At 37.5% G+C, this 22,467-nt stretch overlaps 1 protein-coding gene across 1 annotated transcript in view; it reads right to left on the bottom strand.

Annotated features, from left to right (window-relative positions):
* The window catches only part of LOC129766933 (uncharacterized), a 52,097-nt gene that overhangs the window by 7,229 nt on the left and 22,401 nt on the right, over positions 1 to 22,467 (bottom strand). The gene's annotated exons all lie outside the window — the stretch shown is intronic.

The following is a 22,467-nucleotide window of genomic DNA, read 5'->3' as shown; positions in this document are numbered from 1 at the left end:
TGTATATGTATATAAAGTCAGGTATCTTTAATCTACCTCTGTACAGGTATATAATGTCAGGTACCTTTAAGGCACCTCTATAATGTATATAAAGTTACTCATATTCAAACATCGTTCATCAGTCGAACAATCTTCCTGAGTGAATGAGTGAATTACAGTATACCAAAATGGACTACAAAAATTTTTTTCGTGTTGTAGACCGTCTCTGAAAAACGGTAAGAAATGTTCATCTAAAAAACGTTTCTTAACCGTGTCAATGATTGAGAAACTTAAGTCAATGGGATGCAATATGTTTTTAGATACATCTTTAAAAATTTGCGGATCATGCCGTTTATCTGTATATTCTTCCAAACCAAAGCAGTGTAATACTGAGGAGCAGATCAGTACAGCACTGCCGTAATTTCGCAAAGTGACGCAAGCGCCAAGGTTGACGTTTTTCGTTTTTTGTTATAGATCGATAAAGAATACAAAATACTTTCAATGAACCGCGAAATTTTGCAGAAATGTGGAAAAATGACCCCGTAAAAGCTTGAAAACGAAGTGGCGCAAGCGCCATTTCCATTATGAGGCAGCGCAAGCGCCAATTTCCACTATGATTAGATCAAGCTGATTGTTATGCGATGTTATTTTTTATCTGATTTGATGGCATAGAATAAACGAGCTGGGACAGTAAATTCCACACAGCAACATATTCCATAATGGGCGTTTAGCATAATGAGAGTCACATCTCTTCTCTCTTGTAAGAAACCACTTTTAATGTTTTAATGGAAAACAGGCCATCCCCACGCAGTGCTACATTTATAATAACCATCTTCTATCAGAACTGTAAACCACGCATTTAGAATCTTTATTTTAAAATCTCGTTCAATATTCAAGTTCATAAAATGAAAGTCAGCTTAAAGGAATATTTTATCCTAGATTGAGATGTATTTCTGTTATCATATTGCACATTACAATCTTTATTGTAACTAAATAATTAATCGTCATCAGTGTTATTGTTGATCGTGAGGTCTCCCCAGAAGTGTCGTTTTTTCTCAGGCATCAAGGGACAAAGCTTCTTGACGATATTTTCTTTCCTCGACTGCGCAATTCCTCTTTCGGAAGAATTGAAGCTTAGTGTTGATTGGAGGGTAAATGACGGTTTCTTCACTTCTTTCAGCTGAGTTTTGGTGAACAGTTGCACTCTCTTAAATTCTCCATCAAAACGTATCTTGTAGCAAAACTCAAAGCATCCTCGCGTGAACTGTATATGTTTTACATCAGATAATTTGGGACGCTCCTTCATGTGTTTTAATGCGGATGGCTTTAATTGTATTTTGTTTTGGAAAAAATCGGTGTAGTTCATTAGTGTTACGATCGGCTTCTCAACTACATTAGCCTGCTCGACGCACGTAACAAAGTCGGAAAATGTGTAGAGCTCTCCGTTCTGATGTTTCCTCATACTTCGCTCAACGGCGGCATGAAACGCGTCAGCAGACATGAAAGTGTGTCCTGATTCTAAGTATTTGAACGTTATTTCTTCAGTGTTCACGAGTGAAGAATTGACTAACAGAATCATGTGAATGAAAAGGTTCCAATTCTTGTTCTGGCTAGAACAATTGTCTAACCAGTATAGAACCCTTTTCGTGGAACCATTCAAAATCAGATGTTTTGAGAAAACACTCATCAAATCTGATGACTTTCGTCCGCTTATGGTTTCGTTCCATAACATAGCATGGACTGCTCCATTCTTTCCTCCTGCTAGTGGTGCAAATGTTTCATTCATGGCAACAATTCTCCTGGCAAAAATGACATCCTTAAATCGCTCCATTCTTGGCAACTGAATTACCTATTTTAGATCGAAGGAAAGATATAGGTATTAATTAACTTGAAAAATATAAAAAAAATTCAAACCTTCTGCATATCCACGGAAACTTTAAGACAAGTGTTTTATCTTTTTCATATTCATGTCGCGATGTGATAGCTGCATCACGGCGTTTAACCAAGCAATGCATTCAGCACATTTCTCATCATTCACTTCTGGTGCAGCTGAGACGAATTCGAAACTACAGTTACTTTCAGCTCGCTCAAGATGATTTTCATTCTCATCACTTTTGTCGTTGGCCATTGAAACTTAATACAAACTTTTCACATATTATTCGTGTTACACAATCAAAACACGAACAGTAGAATTGAAATCCCAACAACAAATACACTTTGTTGATGCAACCGGACGTTATGGGTACAAATATAATTAACTTGTTTACGTTATGCCTAGATTATACCTGAAGTCAGGTATCTCTAAGCTACCTCTGTATATGTATATAAAGTCTGGTATCTTTAAGCTACCTCTGTACAGGTATATAATGTCAGGTACCTTTAAGGCACCTCTATAATGTATATAAAGTTACTCATATTCAAACATCGTTCATCAGTCGAACAATCTTCCTTATAGAGTGAATTACAGTATACCAAAATGGACTGCAAAAAATTTTTTTCGTGTTGTAGACCGTCTCTGAAAAACGGTAAGAAATGTTCATCTAAAAAACGTTTCTTAACCGTGTCAATGATTGAGAAACTTAAGTCAATGGGATGCAATATGTTTTTAGATACATCTTTAAAAATTTGCGGATCATGCCGTTTATCTGTATATTCTTCCAAACCAAAGCAGTGTAATACTGAGGAGCAGATCAGTACAGCAGTAGAAAATACTTTAGAAGAAGTACCATCAATAGTTTCAGTCGTTTCAGCATCTTCGCAAGATTCCCAAAACAGCAATATACCAGAGTATTCCCGAGCGTACAACATTGAGCTATTCAACAAGGGAATCGCCGGTATTAACGTTTCACCAATAATGACGGAAAGACTTGGACAGGCTAGTTATTCTGAACAAAAATTCAAAGAAATTTCTAAAGGTATTAAAAGAAATCTATTTTCCTTTTCACATGAAGAAGACGAAGAGTTGAACTTTAAACAAAAGGCAAAAGAGTTTGATAAGATTATCAATCAGCTCAAAGAGAAATTTGACCACACAGAGACAACAAGATCAGAAAAAGTTAGAATTTTAACAGTTTTGCCTAAGTCTTGGTCTGTGCAAAAAAATGGAAGAAGAATTTGGCGTTAATAAATATATGACAATTCAAGCCAAAAAACTGGCAAATGAAAAAGGTGTATTGTCGACACCACATAGCAAATATAGACCAAGTTTAAGTGAAGATGTTAAAAATCATGTTTTGGAATTTTATAATGACGACGATATCAGTCGATCATTACCTGGAGAAAGAGGCTATGTTATGTAGCCAAAGATGGAAAGCGTCAACACATCCAAAAAGGTTATTAATAACATCATTACGGGAAACTTTCAACAGATTTACGGAGCTTTATCCAAATAGCAAAATTGGATTCAGCTCTTTTGCATCAATGCGTCCGAAGCATTGCAAATTGCTGAGTAGTTCAGGAAATCATAACGTTTGTGTTTGTACATTCCATGAAAGTGTAAATCTTATGCGTCATAGTCTCGAAAAATATTCCTTTAACATTGAATGCAAGGAATATATGGAAAAAATACTATATAACATATTAAATAGATCAAAATACTGTTACCTTCGTAAATGTAAAAAATGCCCAACAATGGACGAGTTTGGAAGCTGGTTTCTAGATGAGCTTCAGGAACGCAATTTAATTGAAATCACTTATGCACAATGGATTTCTACTGATCGATGCGACATAGAAACTCTTGTAAAACCGGTGGAAGAATTTCTATCGTATTTTTGCGAAAAAATAGAAAAATTACTTACTCATGATTACATTGAAACACAACAGTCCACATTTCTTAACAATATAAAGCTAATTTGAAAGAAAATGAGGTTGTTGTGATTTGCAATTTTTCCGAAAATTATTCATTTGTGCTTTAAGATGAAGTTCAAAGTTATCGCTGGAACAAAGATCAAGCAACAATCCATCCATTCGTTGTTTATTATAGAGACGAAAATGGTTCTCTGGCAAATTTAAGCTTTGTAGTTATATCTGAAGTTTTAAGTCATGACACAATAGCTGTGCAAGTATTTATTTCTAAATTGGTAACATTTTTGAAACAACAATTGCTGGTAAAAAGAATAAAATTCATGTCGGATGGTGCTGCATCCCAGTATAAAAATAGGAAAAATTTTGCGAGTTTATGTCAGTTTAAATCGAAATACGACATTGACGCTGAATGGTATTTTTTGCAACATCACACAGCAAAGGACCTTGTAATGCAATTGGTGGTACATTAAAACGGATGGCAACAAGAGCTAGTTTGGCTAGGCAGCATGAACATCCTATTACGAGTGCAGAAACGTTATTTGACTGGGCTAGCAACCGAAAAGAAGACTATCTTACAAAATTGTCATTTTCATATATGTCACAAGAAGAATATGATCATGGTGTGGAAGAGTTGAGTAGCATGTATGATAACACCAAACGAATTCCAGGTACCCAAAATAATCATTCTTTTGTACCTGTATTCGAGAATGAAGTAGCAGCAAAGTTGTACTCTAACGACAATGCAGCATGTTATCATAAGGTGTATAGAAATATAAGAAAATAATGAGAAAATTAAATTATATACAACAAAATTGTTAGTTGATAAAAATAAGTGTTGATAAAAGATAAATGCTAAAAATTCTAGTATTATTATTAGTATCTCTTAAACTCCGATAAATATAGGAATTATTTGACCAAATTATAGAGAATTATACTTTTTCCTTATAAATTGAATGTTGTGTTCTGTTGGCGCAACATGTATAACATGTTAATAGTTTGTATTAAGATAAAAAAATACATTTTTTAATATCGTTACGTTTCATATTAACCCATATGTGTTCTAATTATTTTCAACGTAACTCCTAAACATATATTTTTACCATGACGATGTATTTGGAAAAGTTGTTGGAAATTATAAGCAAATTCATAAAATTTTATTAACATGACGGTATAACACGACAAACATATGAAAAGGTAATATTTACTATAAAAAAGACAATAAATTAGAAATATGTTTCAAAATATCTCGAGAATGGCTGCATTTAGAAGGAAATTTATAATGAGCTTTTTTGTTTTAAATTACATCAAGAATCATAATTTGTGGCTAAAAATGGTTGTTAACATACAAAAATTTTAAGTTTCGAAAATTCATAAAAATTCGATTTTCCACAAAGTTCGTCAAAAATAGTTTTACCATCTTAGACCCATTTTTTAAATTTTCTACATGACTTCTATTTTACATATAAAAATTTGAAAAAAAAATACATATGTATTTTGGATATTGCAAATTAAAGTTTTTTTTGTAAATAAAAAAAGAGTACTAATTTTTTTTCTCAGTGTACATTTTTTCATATTCAACCATCAATACTCTATAACTCTTTCTAGGACACTATTTCGGTACGACTCATAGTTTTTGAGATTTAAATTATCAATGATTTCTCCTACTAAAATCGATACGCCCTTTTCAAAAGTTACGATTGAGTCAAAAAATCACAATTGCTGTGGAAAACTCATATTTTCTTCAACCCAAACGGAATACAAACTTTCATTCGAATCAAAAATACTCATGTTTTGTCATTTGTCGATTTCATTTGGAATTGCTCTCTTACTTTACATCTGGTGTCGGTCAGTTGTTGTCGTGTAGTGACGCTGCTGATTGTTTGATTCTCGGTCTCATTTATCTAGTTACCTCATATTGGCGACGAGATGGATTGTTTTTTTTTTGTGTTCAAATTGCAAAAAACAGGAAATTTTGAGTAACATCTCATAACCAGAAAGCGTAGGTAAGATGTTGATGAATTCTCAAATGTGCTGTGAAAATTTCCAACGAACGCCATTTTGTTTTTCCCTGTGTTCCGTGAAAAATGGCCAAGGAGATCAATTTAAGATGCTCGAAAAGACGTCGATGATTCAATTCGTCGAAAATGATAAACGATTGCTTGAACAATGCAAATAAAGGGTGTGTCACATCAAATTGCATCACGGAAAAAACGCTGTAGAAATTTAATTTTTAGGAATTATATCTTCAGCTTTCGCTTATAATCAGATAAGAGTGTATAGATCACGTTGGCCATGCTTCACTGTCAATTTTTCGTAAATTTGGAAAAATGTCGTCAAACGAAAAAGAGCGTCGTGAATTAATCCTGTGCACTCATTTCGAGAATCCGGAGTTGTCACATCGGGACATCGATAAGATGCTGGGAATCGTCCAATCCACGTTCAGCAGAGTACTAAAACGATACTTCGAGAACCTAACCATCGACCGGAAGGTGAAGAACGGCAAAAATGGATGCTCCGTCAGTGAAAAAGATCACAAGCGCGTAGTTAAGCAGTTTAGACGTGATCCGAGAAGTTCGGTCCGGGATGTCGGCAATAAGCTGAATTTGTCAAGTTCATTCGTCCAGCGGACCAAGCAGCGGGAGGGCCTGCGTACATACAAGGTTCAGAAGGCTCCTAACCGCGACGAAAGGCAAAACATGGTGGGGAAGACGCGAGCCCGGAAGCTGTACACCGAAATGCTGACGAAGCCGCATTGCCTGGTAATGGACGACGAAACCTACGTCAAAGCGAACTTTCGTCAGCTGCCGGGCCTGTTATTCTTCTCCTCAGAGGACAAATTCAGCGTTCCGGAGGAGATTCGCAAGCAGAAACTATCCAAGTTTGCCAAAAAGTACATGGTGTGGCAAGCGATCTGCTCTTGCGGAAAGCGGAGCGCCCCTTTCGTAAAGACCGGCACGGTAAACGGGCAGGTTTACCTTAAGGAGTGCCTACAGAAGCGCTTACTACCACTATTGAAGCAGCACGAGGGCCCGACCATCTTCTGGCCGGATCTCGCTTCGTGCCACTATTCAAAGGACGTGTTGGAGTGGTACGACGCCAACGGGGTCACCTTCGTGCCAAAGGAAATGAACCCGCCCAACGCGCCGGAGCTTCGCCCAATAGAGAAATATTGGGCGATTATGAAGCAGGCCCTCCGGAAGAACCCAAAAGTTGTCAAATCGGAGGCGGACTTCAAGAGAAAATGGATTTCTGTTCAAAAAAAACTACAACCTGACGTTGTACAGAACCTTATGGACGGGGTAAAGAGGAAGGTGCGAGCATACGGGCTTGGGCTCGAAGTATGAATAAAAAGAAAATGCCAAAAGTTGTTTAATAGTTTTTATTTTACTGTCTAAAATTTTCAAAAGGATCGGTCTACTGGGCGAATTTCTACAGCGTTTTTTCCGTGATGCAATTTGATGTGACACACCCTTTATGTTATGTAGGACTGTTCTTTTAATTCATAAAATGCTGTTAGCAATAATTATATGTCCGAATTTTGTTAAAAATATCTTAGCAGAATAGAAAAGCAAACTATGATTTTGAAACTTTGATTTAGTTTGAGCCGTGATTCATTCTTTTCAGCACAAACTAGCGTTCCGCTGCTTTTCTTCATTGTTTTACAATAACTGCTATAGCAAAACTGTATAAAAAAAAGAAAAGATTTTCTCGAAATTATCGAGGACAATATGATATAACATAAAAACATTTCATATCAGCGACACAAATTTTTATTTACAGTTGAAGAAAGCTGTTTAAATCGTTTCGCTTTCACATTATTTTTTGTTAGGTAGATTTGCATATCTTACTGAAATATTTACCCTCAACTTAAAAATATGAAATTAAAACTTTATTTGATAAATAATCGAACAATCCAATTTAAAAAAATGTTGAAATATTGTGTTTTATTATGAAAACGACAATACCGATATCTAATTTTTGTTATTTCATGGGGCTATCATTTGTTTCCATTCGTTAATTTGAGGATTATTTATTTTGCAGCAACATTCGTCTATCACTCGTTCGCTCGTCTTCCTCCTATACACCAATCACCATACACAGTTCTCTCTGAACTGTATGCACAGTTCAGCCATCGGTCATCGTAAACAGTTCGCTCTGAACTGGTCCTGAACTCCATACACAGTTCATCGTTCACCGTACACAGTTCGTTCTGAACTGAACTGTAAACACAGTTCAGCCAGCGGTCTTCGTACACAGTTCATTCTGAACTGGGCAAGCAGTTCATGTGAACTGTTGCCCAGTAGAAAAGAACGACCGTTCGTTCACTCTTTCTGGTGAACTAGTTCTTTTAAACATTCCATGAACGGTTTGCCCATCTCTAGAAAGGATTGTGACGTTGAAGATCAGAAGTCAGAAAAAATGGTTGTGTTATTTTGAATTTGACAAATGAAATTTTTGTTTTGTTTTAGGAAATGGAGGAGGTAGAAATTGTAGATCAGTAAAGTCCCGTTGTAGTAGTACAACCTATGCCAGCGTTCAACCCAGCAGCGTACAATTTACCTCAGTTTAAATTTAGACATCTTCCATCTTCCGAGATTCGGAATGCCTGGAATGGATGGGTTCGAGGTTTCGAACGTGTGATGCGGGCTTCGAACATTACCGATGAATCCATTCAAAAAATTCAGCTGCTAGCGATGAGCGGATTAGAGCTACAAAGTGTATTCGATGGAGTTCCAGGAGCGGATGAAGAGTCGGACCAAAGTGATAATCCTTACACTGCTGCCAAAAGAAATTGGATGACCACTTTTCACCAAAACACCATGAGTGTTTTGAGAGATATTTGTTCTGGACAAATTCGCCGGAATCAGAAGAACCCATCGAAAAATTCCTAGAACGCATTCGACAAAAGGCAGAGAAATGTGTTTTTGGAAAAACCGTACTAGACAGCCGGTAAACTGCTATTATAGACAAGATTATTTGAAACGCTCCGAACGATCTCCGTGAAAAACTTCTGGAAAAAGAAAACTTTACTTTAGATGAATGTGTGAAGATGGTCAACTCGCATCAAGCTATAAAATATCAATCATCGGAGATGGACGAAAAATCAAAATCTGCTACGCAGGGTGTTCAAAGGATGTATGTCAGTTCCAGCAGGAGAAACTTTCCACGGTCAGAATCCTCTTCTACCCTACGGTGTACCAGGTGCGGATACAGTCAACACAGATCGGGTGAAAAGTGTCCGGTATTGAATTAAGCTTGTAAGCGTTGCCTGGGAGTCGGTCACTTCAGGTTTGTATGCAAAAGTTCAAAGCAAGTTGAAATTTCACCTGAATCGACGAGACTGAAACGGTCATACCTATCTTCATCTACTACACGCTCTGAGAGTGTCTTCAAGAAGCCTCGAAATGTGATGAACATAAAAGCAGAGGACAACAATTCGGATGACAACGATCATCGAAATGATTCGGATGAAGAAGAGCTTGTAACCTGATCCCCAGGTTCCTATAACGACACACTGGAAGAGTGAGTCAAGTGCCATAGGAAAACCACATCGCACTCTCACAACAGAACAACAGAACATACCACACCTTGGCTGGTGCTAACCGGGGAGATAAATAAAGGTTGTCAGTGGGTATAAGTCGATCTCCATTTTCTCCATAATTTCGGTACTCATTGAGATAGCTGGTTACTCATACATCACTTTTCCATACTTGCCAGCAAACATAAGAAAGTCCATGTAAAATTTCACTCGCGGAATTTAAGTGTTTAACTCATAACTCATGATAAACACTTCATTCGAAAGATAAAATATCTACGCGTTCTATACTTGTTACTTTTTGATCCAAAAACTTGTTTCAATAGTCTTAAAATTGCTTTCAAAACAGGCTATTGAAATCACCAATCGGTATATAAGCGAGCGCCGCTCGGAAATCCACTCAGTTCTAATTGAACAGCGATTAGAGCATGTTGTCGCTGTTGTGGTGGAGCTCTTCGTTTATCATGAAAGCGTGGATGAACGGTGTCACCAAGAGCCTGTTTGTGCACCCTAGGCCAGAAGGGAATCCATCAGGAGGAGAGTGATGCCACAAACGGTTCCCTGGGAAGATGACGGAGCAGCCGCCACACACACATACACGCGCGGAACTCTTCGTTTAGATGCCATTCAGCATCGAGAAAATTCCGGAAAGATCTAATCGTTGCAGAAAAATAATCTGCCAGTTCCCCTATGAATTGAAAAATACATTCATGTGAAAGAGTTTATTGTAATGTTTTCTAACCATATAACTCAGCGACCAAATACATTTGATTTTGTTATTTTTCAATCAAGTGTAATTAGCAGGACACCGATTGGACAACATCGTTACTGGACGAGCTGAACGGCGGGGGATCGAGTGTCTTTCTCAAGGCAAGAGGGTGGAGGTGTAGTGCTGGAGTAGAGCAAAGTTTTCTGAGGGTCTTTCTCAAGGCTAGAGACGAATGAACTGAAAAAGTTTAAAAGTCTCTATAATACAATACCTTACTTTACCTTGAAACGCATTCATTTTTCGTGAGGACACCGACTAGACAACATCGTTGCTGGACGAGCCGGACGGCGAGGGATCAAGCGATTCATTACCTGACCTGACCTGGAACGCAATCAGTTTGTTTTAACTGTGAGGGAGCGAAGAAAAGCCGATCGATCAGAAGGAGAAGAGGAGGTGACCAAGAGAGTATCAGCATCGAAAAATGGTTCCCCGGGAAGACATCGAAGCAGCCGCCACACACACATACACGCGCGCAACTCTTTTCGTTTGCTGGTTATCGAGAAGAAACCTGGAGAGAAGTGATTGTTGCTGAAAAATAATCTGCCAGTTCCCCTTGGAATTGAAAATTACATTAAAGCGAAAGAGTTTGTTTTAATGTTTTCTATCCAAATAATGCTGCGACCACATACATTTGGTTTTGTGATTTATCAATCAACTGCAGTTAGCAGGAAAGCTTCTGAAGATTATTCTTCAGAACAAGGTTTTTTGTATCCAATATTGGATGCATAAAACCTTGTGCCTCCAACGTAACGCTCTTGTTTTCGAAGTCCCCCAAATATTTGTTTATTCATTCATTCAGAATGGATTTAGATTCAACTTCAAACAAATGATCTCCAAATCAACGATAGTCCTACGTCACTCTTACGGTTATACCATAGATATAACCCACTTCCTGTTTTATCGACCCAAACTGAATCGGTGTAGTGTGCGCATATGCATATCGCTCCATACTGATTAAGTCGTCCGACCTATCTGTCGGCCGACAAAAGTCTGCAGTGTGCGGGGACTCTAACTGACCGCTCAGAGAATGGTAGAACATTGAGAAAATATTGCACAAACCTTTGAATGGGGAGAAAGAATCTACATCAAAGTGCACTTCTTCTTCATAACACAAACAAGCACCTAAGACATATAATGGAAAGAGAGACGAAACAAATTTTCAGGTCCAACACTCGAAAGAATATGGAGCGAATGTGTATAATTTATCTTTAACTAATAATTCTGACAGCTGTATTTCTTGGACACTTTACAATCTAGAATTAATTTTGGAGTGAAAAAATATGTGGAGAGCAAAAACAAAATTTGGAGAAAATGGAAAATGTCCCTAGTGAAACACAAACAGGAAAATCATACAACGTGGCATTCTCACTATGTTACTTTTTCGTTCTCATACATGAGAACTGATATCAATGAGCTGAGAGAGAGTAAGAAAGAGAAGATGTTTCACTTATTTTTCGCCTTAAAATGTTGAAAACCTAAAATATATGAAAATAATAACAAAGACGCTAGCAACGATGAGTTTTACTTTTGCTCTCTTTTGCTTCGCGAACACTTTACATCCATTACACCGGCGGAAAACAATCGCGATTGCCAACTATTTGCCCAAATCGGTGAGAGAAAAAGGGGCGAAGTTGAAACATGTCTAAACATGTCGATCAATTACTCTTCATATTTTCCTGTATATTTATAGAATAAAACACTAATCCAAAACATGACATCCTTACAAATCACGCGGAACAAACGTTTTGAACTGTAACTGAAACACTTGTTTTTCCGTTACTTTGTCGAAAAATAAACGAAATAGATACGAACGCGGAGCGACCGAAAAACATGCTGCACTATTCAAGCAAACGGAACCAAATTTGGAAAGGAGAGGGGGTCCCATGAAAATAATGCACATATTTCAACCAAAAATATTCCAACCAAACATGACAAATAAAAATTTTCGGGAAACTCTGAATGGGAAAATTCGAAAAATTCAATTTGCATGTGTTCCTCAACTACATATTGACAAGTGTTGTTAGTCCATTTGATGTTTGCGGTAACGAAATTGATCTTCGTTCTAAAGTGAAAATGGATTTTGATGTGATAAAACGCACTCCTATCGACTTCTATCTAAATGAATAAAAATGGATCGCCGATTGTGTTAATAAGAGCAAAACTCGAGAAAGGAATTGTCCGGTTTAGGGCTGTCTTCATTTTATCATATTTTATGTATCAAACATTTATTCCATGTAACGGAGAAACATGTTATTTGCAAGTGGATGAAAAATCTTGCACGAGTATTGTGTCTGAAAATAATCTGATATTATAATGTCGAGTTTTGGTAGAAGTACTGACATTTTATAGTAAAAATAATTTTAAAGGGTAGATTAGAAGATCAATCAATGAACAGTTCTGCGATTGGACCCAATGAACGTGCGCTTAGTAAGAAGACGTGGATGTGATAACGAAAAATAAATTTTGGACGGGACGAAGTTTGCCGGGTCAGCTTGTAACCATATAAATCTGAGATGCTCGCCATTAGCATATAGTCATACGCTGTAATCAATTACTACAGAATGACTTAGATTGCTTAAAATGGTCCGTTACATTGATCTACCGGAGGAAGTTATCCAATTTCTCACACCGTACCACACTTCCACCGAAAATGATTTCAATTTCCATCGGTAATCTGTTTATTATTCATACACGATGATCGCTTCCATCCGTGTCAACAGCTTCAGCGAAACTTCCACGCGGCGTATCGACAGATGAATAAACCATTGCCCTCTCATCGCGGAGTGGAACGCGTAAAGGGAAAGCGCTTTACAATCCAAGCAAATTGAAGACCCCTGGAAGCGATTTAGCTTCATTTTTTTCTGGCGAGAGTTCGCTTGCATTGCTAAACATCCGGAATTCGGCGAACAATTTCCACATCACAACCAGTATATATCCAGCTTTCCGCTCGGATGCCACCTCCGTCGCTGCCCTTCGAGCAAGACAAACAACAAACAAAATCCTCCCGAAACTGGCGGAAAAACACTCCAGCAGAGCAAAGTTATATCCGTCGGAGTAATGCAAATATTCCACTGGCAGCAGAGTATGTAGTGTGCAGCAATACATCCGAGAGCAGCATCCGACATACGTGGCACCCGACGAAACTCCATCCGAAGTCATCATCGATTTTATGATGCTCTCGGGGAGAAAGTTCTGTGTTTATGGCAACTTTTCACCCAACTGCAGTGAAACAAGTATGCTATCATGTAGCTGTCGGGATAGCAAACGCTCGACGATACTTGACGATATGCTTCGGAGAGAGGGAGGAAGCAGAGGGAAGGCTACATGCGATGAAAAAGTTGTGATATTGACTTTTATTGTTTGGAAATGTCCTTTTTATTGACCTTTCAGGAGGTTGATTTCTTGTCGTCATCCCATTGCACTTGTCATTCCGGGGCATTTACTCGAGGCCGGAAGTTCGTAAAACCATTACTTTTTACTTTCGATCGACGACGATTTTGTTTTTCCGGAGAGATTGATTTCCCATCTTGGTGTTTGCAAATAGCTTCGACGTGGACATTGAGTTAGTGACTCCAAAGTGACGGGAATGGAAAAAAAAACTACAACAACACTGGGGGGAGGCGAAAAAGCGAATGAAAGTATGCGAAGTAAGTAACAACAAAAAATCACAATATATTAATTCGTTTATGGCAGCGAAAAGTTTCGCATTTTTCTCGGAGAAGAAAAGAAAAAAAGTGCTGAACTTGAGAGTTCTTACGGCAAAAGAATAAAAATGTATATCCTTCACAGCAAACACAAAATGCTTGAAAGTTTCAATGGCAGCCGGCGATTCGGGCGCGGGATTGTGCGGGAGTTGGGACTCAACTAGCGTAAGCGCTATTCTCAGAAATTGTTGCGATTATTGAACTGAGAAATATTTTCGCATTAGCAATTTCCAGCCAGGGAAAAGTTGTGTCGAGCATTAAACAATCGAAGTGGAGTAGGATGGTAGCTGTTTGGAAACATCATGTAACTGATAAATGATTGTGTGGTGAATACAATTGTTTGAAACAAAGTTTGATGAAATGTTTGAACGAATGTTTATCGGTGATTGAGTTTGAATCTCTATATTGACCAAAAATGACAAAAAATGCACTGAATATTCATTGCATGTAGAAATACATTTTAGTTGTACGTAATCCAAAATTGCAATATCATCAATTACAACGCTAAAGGGTGTGTCACATCAAATTGCATCACGAAAAAAACGCTGTAGAAATTCACCCAGTAGACCGATCCTTTTGAAAATTTTAGACAGTAAAATAAAAACTATTAAACAACTTTTGGCATTTTCTTTTTATTCATACTTCGAGCCTAAGCCCGTATGCTCGCACCTTCCTCTTTACCCCGTCCATAAGGTTCTGTACAACGTCAGGTTGTAGTTTTTTTTGAACAGAAATCCATTTTCTCTTGAAGTCCGCCTCCGATTTGACAACTTTTGGGTTCTTCCGGAGGGCCTGCTTCATAATCGCCCAACATTTCTCTATTGGGCGAAGCTCCGCCCAACGCGCCGGGTTCATTTCCTTTGGCACGAAGGTGACCCCGTTGGCTTCGTACTACTCCAACACGTCCATTGAATAGTGGCACGAAGCGAGATCCAGCCAGAAGATGGTCGGGCCCTCGTGCTGCTTCAATAGTGGTAGTAAGCGCTTCTGTAGGCACTCCTTAAGGTAAACCTGCCCGTTTACCGTGCCGGTCATCACGAAGGGGGCGCTCCGCTTTCCGCAAGAGCAGATCGCTTGCCACACCATGTACTTTTTGGCAAACTTGGATAGTTTCTGCTTGCGAATCTCCTCCGGAACGCTGAATTTATCCTCTGCGGAGAAGAACAACAGGCCCAGCAGCTGACGGAAGTCCGTTTTGACATAGGTTTTGTCGTCCATTACCAGGCAATGCGGCTTCGTCAGCATTTCGGTGTACAGCTTCCGGGCTCGCGTCTTCCCCACCATGTTTTCCCTTTCGTCGCGGTTAGGAGCCTTCTGTACCTTGTTTGTACGCAGGCCCTCCCGCTGCTTGGTCCGCTGGACGAATGAACTTGACAAATTCAGCTTATTGGCGACATCCCGGACCCAACTTCTCGGATCACGTCTAAACTGCTTAACTACGCGCTTGTGATCTTTTTCACTGACGAAGCATCCATTTTTGCCGTTCTTCACCTTCCGGTCGATGATTAGGCTCTCGAAGTATCGTTTCAGTACTCTGCTGACCGTGGATTGGACGATTCCCAGCATCTTACCGATGTCCCGATGTGACAACTCCGGATTCTCGAAATGAGTACGCAGGATTAATTCACGACGCTCTTTTTCGTTCGACGACATTTTTCCAAATTTACGAAAAATTGACAGTGAAGCATGGCCAACGTGATCTATACACTCGTATCTGATTATAAGCGAAAGCTGAAGATATAATTCCTAAAAATTAAATTTCTACAGCGTTTTTTCCGTGATGCAATTTGATGTGACACACCCTTTAAACTTCTTTTTCTTGCCGCCTGAAATTGATTGAAAAATTAGAAATTAGAATCTAGAATCTGTATAATATATGTGCGACAGGCCAGACGTTGTTGAGGGCAACCTTTATTATGGAAAATACGTTCGATAAGGATATCGACGAGTTTTTAAAAAAGGAAAGACCGGTTTGACAGAGAGTTCGAATTAGATTTTATTTCTATCATTTTTACATTATGAAGCCTAGCCATTTACCTAAAGCCCTTACGCTGCACATTCTATCCAGTCCGCTGTCGCGTCAGGTACAGAGTCCGAATCGATGTTTTACGTTGGAGTCCTAAATTATTGTTTCGCTTGCGCTTGCGAATTGATGCTACCGATAAACTGTTCCACAGTGATCTGTTGCTGTGGGAAAAACGATGTTGCTTGCGTTAACTTGGATATGCTTCGAAAATTCGTTTCCTTATACCTTTCACGGATTCTTGTATTATGTTTATACATTTCTATTTTCAGTTTCTTCCAGAATTTACCAGCGCACCAGGACTTCTTCGTGAACAAATCTCACTTCACTTGCCACATTCGCTGCTTCTTCTATGAGCTGAAACTCGCCAACTGTCATCCACGTAATGGTCGTGGAAAATCGCCATGAAACGAGAAGAGTTGAGCTGGTCCTTTCAGTAGTGCTCTGTTCAGAGACACCCTACCTACTTTCGCAGCTGCGTAATCTCCTGGACTTTTTTTTCACTCGGAAAGTGCATATGTCTCCAAATTATGATGGGTCTGATTTTCAATAACCCGAATTTTATGTACCAACTTCAGAGATTCTCTAGAACAGGGGTTTTCAAAAGGTTCTCCGCGAAGTTATAGTAAATACTCCCACATGAAAATCCAAAATTGAAAAGGAAAACTCATTCAGTATTTGATATCATTGTGATAGCAAAGGGCTTGGCCGGGTAAGCGAGTAAAATCCCCCAAACCAAATCACCAGCTGTATGGCATATATTGTATAGGATATTAAATATGAAATTTTGGCGTTTTTTTAACCTCATAACAACATAACATAAAGTCTATGGTGAAAAACGTACTTTTTCGTTTATTTCACGCCATCCTCAAAAGTTTCAAGATAAAAATTTGAAAATACTGAATGTACATCTTACGGTGTATCAAGAAAAATCATCAAAAAAAAAATTCATCAAAAATTGAAGTACTAAAAAAAATATTGAAATTTTGAAAAAAAAAGTTTGGATTTAGAGATTCAGTACTATTCTAATTCATATTTAAATGTGTTCCTACGGCTTTTCTAGATATGTGTGATTCTTTTCAGATTTTTTCAGTGTTGCGCGGTACAAAAACAATATTTTTTTATACTTCTGAAGGGTCTGGCTGGGTAAGGGAGTAAAAAGTGCCTCCAAACCAAATCACCAGCTGTATGGAAATTATTGTATAGGGTACTAAATAAAAGATTTTGGCAGTAGTACCATATATTTGAGTTCGTATATGGTACAACATATAATCACATTACCCGGGCCGTGATCGCCTTTTTAAAAACGAGAAATGTTTATTTTAAATCACTTTTATTCACAATTATTCACTTTACAACTACCGGTTACGCTCTGTACTTCTTACTAACTAACTCGGTCTAGCACGATCGGTCTTATTTATTGACTAAAACTGCTGATCGTGCACATTGGTGAAGATGCGCTTATCTGGCAGTCTGTAGCCGCGTGCGGTGTCCGTTTCTGGGCTGACTTGGCTGATATGCTAACGTGACTCCTCCGGGGGGTGAAAAAAGGACGTCCTCGTTCTTAGGAATTTGTAGAAGTTGTTTGATTGATGCTATTATTATGCGAGATAGCCGGCCTCATTCTGGGCTGACGGATTTTGATGACTATCTTTCGTCTACGAAGACATGTATAAAGAATAATCCCAATTACTATTATTACTGTTGTGCTTAGTCCTCCAAAAATGCTAAATATCCAGTTTTGATGATCGTACTGTTTGAGTTTTAAAGTTTCCATTCGCTTCCTATTTACTAATGTGAGGTTACTGATGGCTTGGATGTTTTGAAGTTTCAAAATATTGCGATTGATGATCAGGTTATGAAAAGCACCTTGCATTATTTGAGTTTCGTTGCTGATCGTTGCAATGCTCGTAAAGAGTTGGTCATCCACGTGAATACTGCAGTTGTCAAACGTTATTAAAAAATTGCCAGTTAGACTGCGGTTCTGGGGTCCACAATCCGATGAGAGGTTAATATTTTGTGCGTTGTTTATGAGAATTTTGTTGCTCGCCACCATGCTCACAAATGTGTCATGTTCTTCTACTACGTTGCATTTGCTGGTTACTCCCGTTATGATACGATGGGTACATTCATCATTCAGGATCCTTAATTCAGTAATGGGCTGGATGAACTCCTCTGGCTTATTTGTTTTGAACCAGTTAATTCCAGATTCTACCACGTATAAAGGAGCATCGGCAATAATGGTTCCATTTACGATGAGTGGCACAATTTGAATAATATGTGACCATGTTTTTTGTAGCTGAGGTATTTGGAGTATGTAGAGTAGTGAATCGTCTTTTGTTGCAATTTTCGGTATCACATAATTCAAAGCTTGTCCGGGAAACTCCGTTTTTATTCCTTGATCATTTAGGGTTGATTCTATCAAGAGAATTTCATGCAATGTTAATAATTTGTTGTTGGGTAATGTGATTTTTGCCCTCAGAATCGTGTCTTGAATTTCCACTAAAATATTATTAATACTGTCCATGTAGAGAAGGAGACTAATCGCATCGTATTCCTCAGAAAGGATTTTGTTTTGCACGTGTTGGTCGATTAATTGGTTGATAGTTTTTGCCATGTCTTGAATTCTTTGGTTCACCATTTGGTTAATTACTATTTGTTTATTGTTTTCGTTGATTAAGTCGATAGACGTCGAATTCAATAGCCGTAGGTCGTCCGCATCCGGTGTTCCGGCCAACCATTTCCATGTTGTTCCAAGAGCGTCCCAGCGTCGCATTCTCTTCGGTGTGACTGGTTTTATTTGGCGAAGGTTGTTTATCAATACCCTACTCTTCTCAAAAACTAATTTTGATACGTCCAATTGGTCGTTCAACTGTCGTGAGATTTTGCTAATTAGTATTACATTTTCTTCAATTTTAGAAATGTTGATTGGGTGTACAAATTTTATGTAGGATGTTTGAATGCGACAATCATTTCTCTTAATAAGCAGAACAGGATCGCTGTGAAGATTCCTTATTTCCATATGTGGTATTCTAAATTCATGACAGTGCACGATTGTTAGTAGTAGTACGTTTATTGCTAGTAGTATCATCTGAAATTGAATATGAAAAAGGTTAGTAGTTAGTATTTTTCATTCGCTTTATTTTATTTTTGTTTCTCTTGGTATTTCTGCCATTTTTAAATGTTTTGTGTTTGACATCAAATGCATTCGTATTAATAGCTCTCGCGTCAGTTTTCTTCCTTATTTGAGGTACAACAAATACTTCCTCACCATCTCTTATTTCTGGTGGTTCTTCTTTGTTATTATTGTACTTTGTTAATTTAATTTGACTTTTAATCATGCTTTGTTTTGCTTCTTGAAATATTTTTTGGGCATTAGCTAAAACTTCTTCAGGGTTATTAACATTATTATGATTAAATACAATTTCGTTTGGAGTGAACGTTATTGACGAGTGTATTGTATCATTGTATAACGCTACTGAAATTTTGATAAGTGTTTTCACTCCTGCGTTTTTGAATTTGTGTTTATTTGTGTTGTATATTTCAATTATTGTAGAATGGGCTCGTTCTAGTTGCCCGTTAGATTCAGAAGATGAGGCATATTCCAATGAGCTGCCTAAATTTTCTAAGTAATTTTTGAATTGGATCGATCTGAACGTTGTCTCATGATCAGTGATAATTATTGTTGGAACGCCAAAGGTTGAAATATATTTCCCTATTGCTTTTTGTACATCTGTCAGATTTCTTGTTTTGATGTGATACATTTGTAGATGCTTTGAGAAGGAGTCTATGAGTGATAAGAAGCTATATTTAGCAATTATGAAGATATCCATATGTACTCTTTGAAATGGTTTGTCTGTTATTGGTCTTGGCGAAATTTTAATATTGTATGGTTTCCTCTCATACTTATGACTGTTACAAACTTTACAAATATTGATATAGTTTCTGATCAATCTGGACATGTTAGGAAAGAAGTATGATCTTTTTAGATGAGTTTCCACTTTGGTTATGCCTCTGTGTGCTCTCTCATGTTCTTTTGTTATAATTAAATTTTGGCGGTCTTCGTTTTGTACATCTTCAACCATTTTAGATGTAAAAACAAAGTGTCCTTTTTTACCAAAATTTTCCTTAAATGTTTCCTGTATGATATCGATTAGTGACTCCGGTGCGAGGAGAGCCGTTTGCTTTCCATTGTGAAAGGTTTTCAAAAAATGTGTCATCTCAGTCTTGTCATACGTTGGTTGGGCCACAATTGTCCTTTTAAAATTAGTAAAAAGGGTCTCCGTAATAACTGTTGATATGTTTGAGATTTTAAAAATAAGTTGGTTACGATAGTAATTCAGAGGCCTTTCAGTAAAATGTATGTAGTAATCGTCGGAGTCATCTCCGGAATGAACGGTATCTGCATCTGAATTATCCTCGCTAACGTTGTTTATTTCGCCTAATAGGTCTCCTTCTGGGGAATCTGTAAAAGTAGAGTTTATATTATTGTTTTGAATGGATTTCGTATTTGTCTCTGGTCCAACTTCTGGAGGATCTGAAAGAAGAGAAGTTTCATTATTATTTGTCTCTACTGGTCTTCTGCTGAGAGCATCGGCTACGACGTTTGTTTTACCTTCCTTGTACTTAACGTCATAATCGTAGTTCTCGAGCTCCAATCTCCATCGTAATATTTTAGAGTTTTTATCTGAGTTTTTTATGAAGGTCAACGGCTTGTGATCTGTGATCAATGTAAATTTACCTCCGGACAAATAAGGTTTATATTTAGTAACGGCCCATTTAATGGCTAAAGCTTCTTTTTCGTTTGTTGCGTATCTTGACTCAGTATCCGTGAGTGTTCTTGACCCAAATGCAATTGGTTTTTCAACTCCTTCTTGTATTTGTGAGAGAACAGCTCCTAAGGCGTAGTCTGACGCGTCCGTTGTGAGTATAAACGGTTTTTCAAACTGAGGGTATGCCAAAACTTGATCCGTTGAAATAACTTCTTTCAACGTTTTATACGCATTGACGTAGTCTGAGTCTTCAATATTAAGTACTACATATTTTTTTAGATACTTTGTCATATTTCTGGAAATTTTTGAAAAGCCTTTAATGAAGCGTCGGTAATAACCGGCTAGACCAAGGAATTGTTTAATTTCTTTTTGGTTTTTTGGAATCGGCCAATTAATTATTTTTTCTATTTTTTCTGGGTTTGGTTTAACTCCTTCTTCCGTTATAACGTGGCCTAAAAATTCTGTTTCTTTTTTGAGAAACTCACATTTATCCAGTTGGATTTTCAGATTGAATTCTGAAAGTCTTTTCAAGATGAGTGTAAGATTTCTGAAATGTTCCTCAAGGTTCCTTCCAATTATTACAATATCATCGAGATATACGTAGCAAGTTCTGCCTATGTAATCTCCAAGAATATTATTCATCGCCCTCTGGAAAGTGGCAGGGGCGTTCTTTAATCCAAAAGGCATTCGGGTGAACTCAAAATGCCCTTTTTCCGTTGAAAATGCAGTTTTTTCTTTGTGGTTTGGATCCATTTCTATCTGGTGGAAGCCAGACTTAAGGTCGAGTGTTGTAAAGTAGACAGATTTTCCGAGATGATCAAGGATATCTTCTATTTGAGGAATCGGGTACTTATCGTTTACAGTTTTATCATTCAATTTCCTGTAATCGATTACCACGCGAACTTTTCGTTTGCCAGAAGCATCTGTTTTTTTTTTAACAACCCATATTGGAGAAGAATATGGGCTTACTGAATGTGTTATTATACCATTTTCTAACATCTCTTGGATCTGCTCTTCCACATCTTTTCTGAAGTGATGTGGATAGCGATAGCTTTTTGTGTACACGGGGGTTTCATCGGAAGTTAATATTTTATGTTTGATAGCCGTGGTCGATGATAGTTTTTCGCCTTTGCGTAAAAGGACTTGTTGATTATTGTGGATAAGATCAATTAGTTTTGATTTCTCTAAAGACGATAAATGGTCTACTCTTATTATATTCGAAATTTCGTCCCTGGAGATTAGGTTATCCCTATCGGTAGGATCGAACGCTTCGATTTTATTAACATCCAATCCTAATTTGGGGGGATTAGGTAAAGTTTTGTTTGAAGATACGACGTGAATCATTGTTTTGAAGTTATTCGCGTTATATAAGCCAGGCGCAATATAAGTATTTTTGCAAAGTTTTTGAAAAGTTGGTACAAACCAATCACCATTTGTATTTGTTTCTAAAGTTATTGTATATGCGTATTGTTTTTGATTCGCAGGGTAATATTTTTGAAATTTAAAATTCTTTTTTTCAGGTATATTGATAGTTTCTTTTTGGTAATCAATTTTTGCTTTTTGTTTAGCAAAGAATTGAGAACCTATAATTCCGTCAAAAAATGTGTGGAATTTTAATTCATAAAATGTTAGCGGTTTTATCAGTCTGTTGAATATATCCAACTTGGCCTTTTTATTGACTTTTTTGTTACCAGATATGTTTTTTATTACAGTCGTTTTTGTAGTTACTGTATTATTGATGATACCAGGAGAGATAATATTTTTATTAGCCCCGGTATCGATTAGAAATTTTAAGTTTCTCTTAAATTGTGGAACTTTTACATCGAGGAAAGGTAAATAGTTTAAGTTAGATTTTGTTTGTGTTGGATTTGATGAAAATT

This window comes from Toxorhynchites rutilus, chromosome 2 (genome assembly GCF_029784135.1).
Source record: "Toxorhynchites rutilus septentrionalis strain SRP chromosome 2, ASM2978413v1, whole genome shotgun sequence".
Lineage (NCBI taxonomy): Eukaryota > Metazoa > Arthropoda > Insecta > Diptera > Culicidae > Toxorhynchites > Toxorhynchites rutilus.
This window is presented reverse-complemented; position numbering and strand designations above follow the sequence as displayed.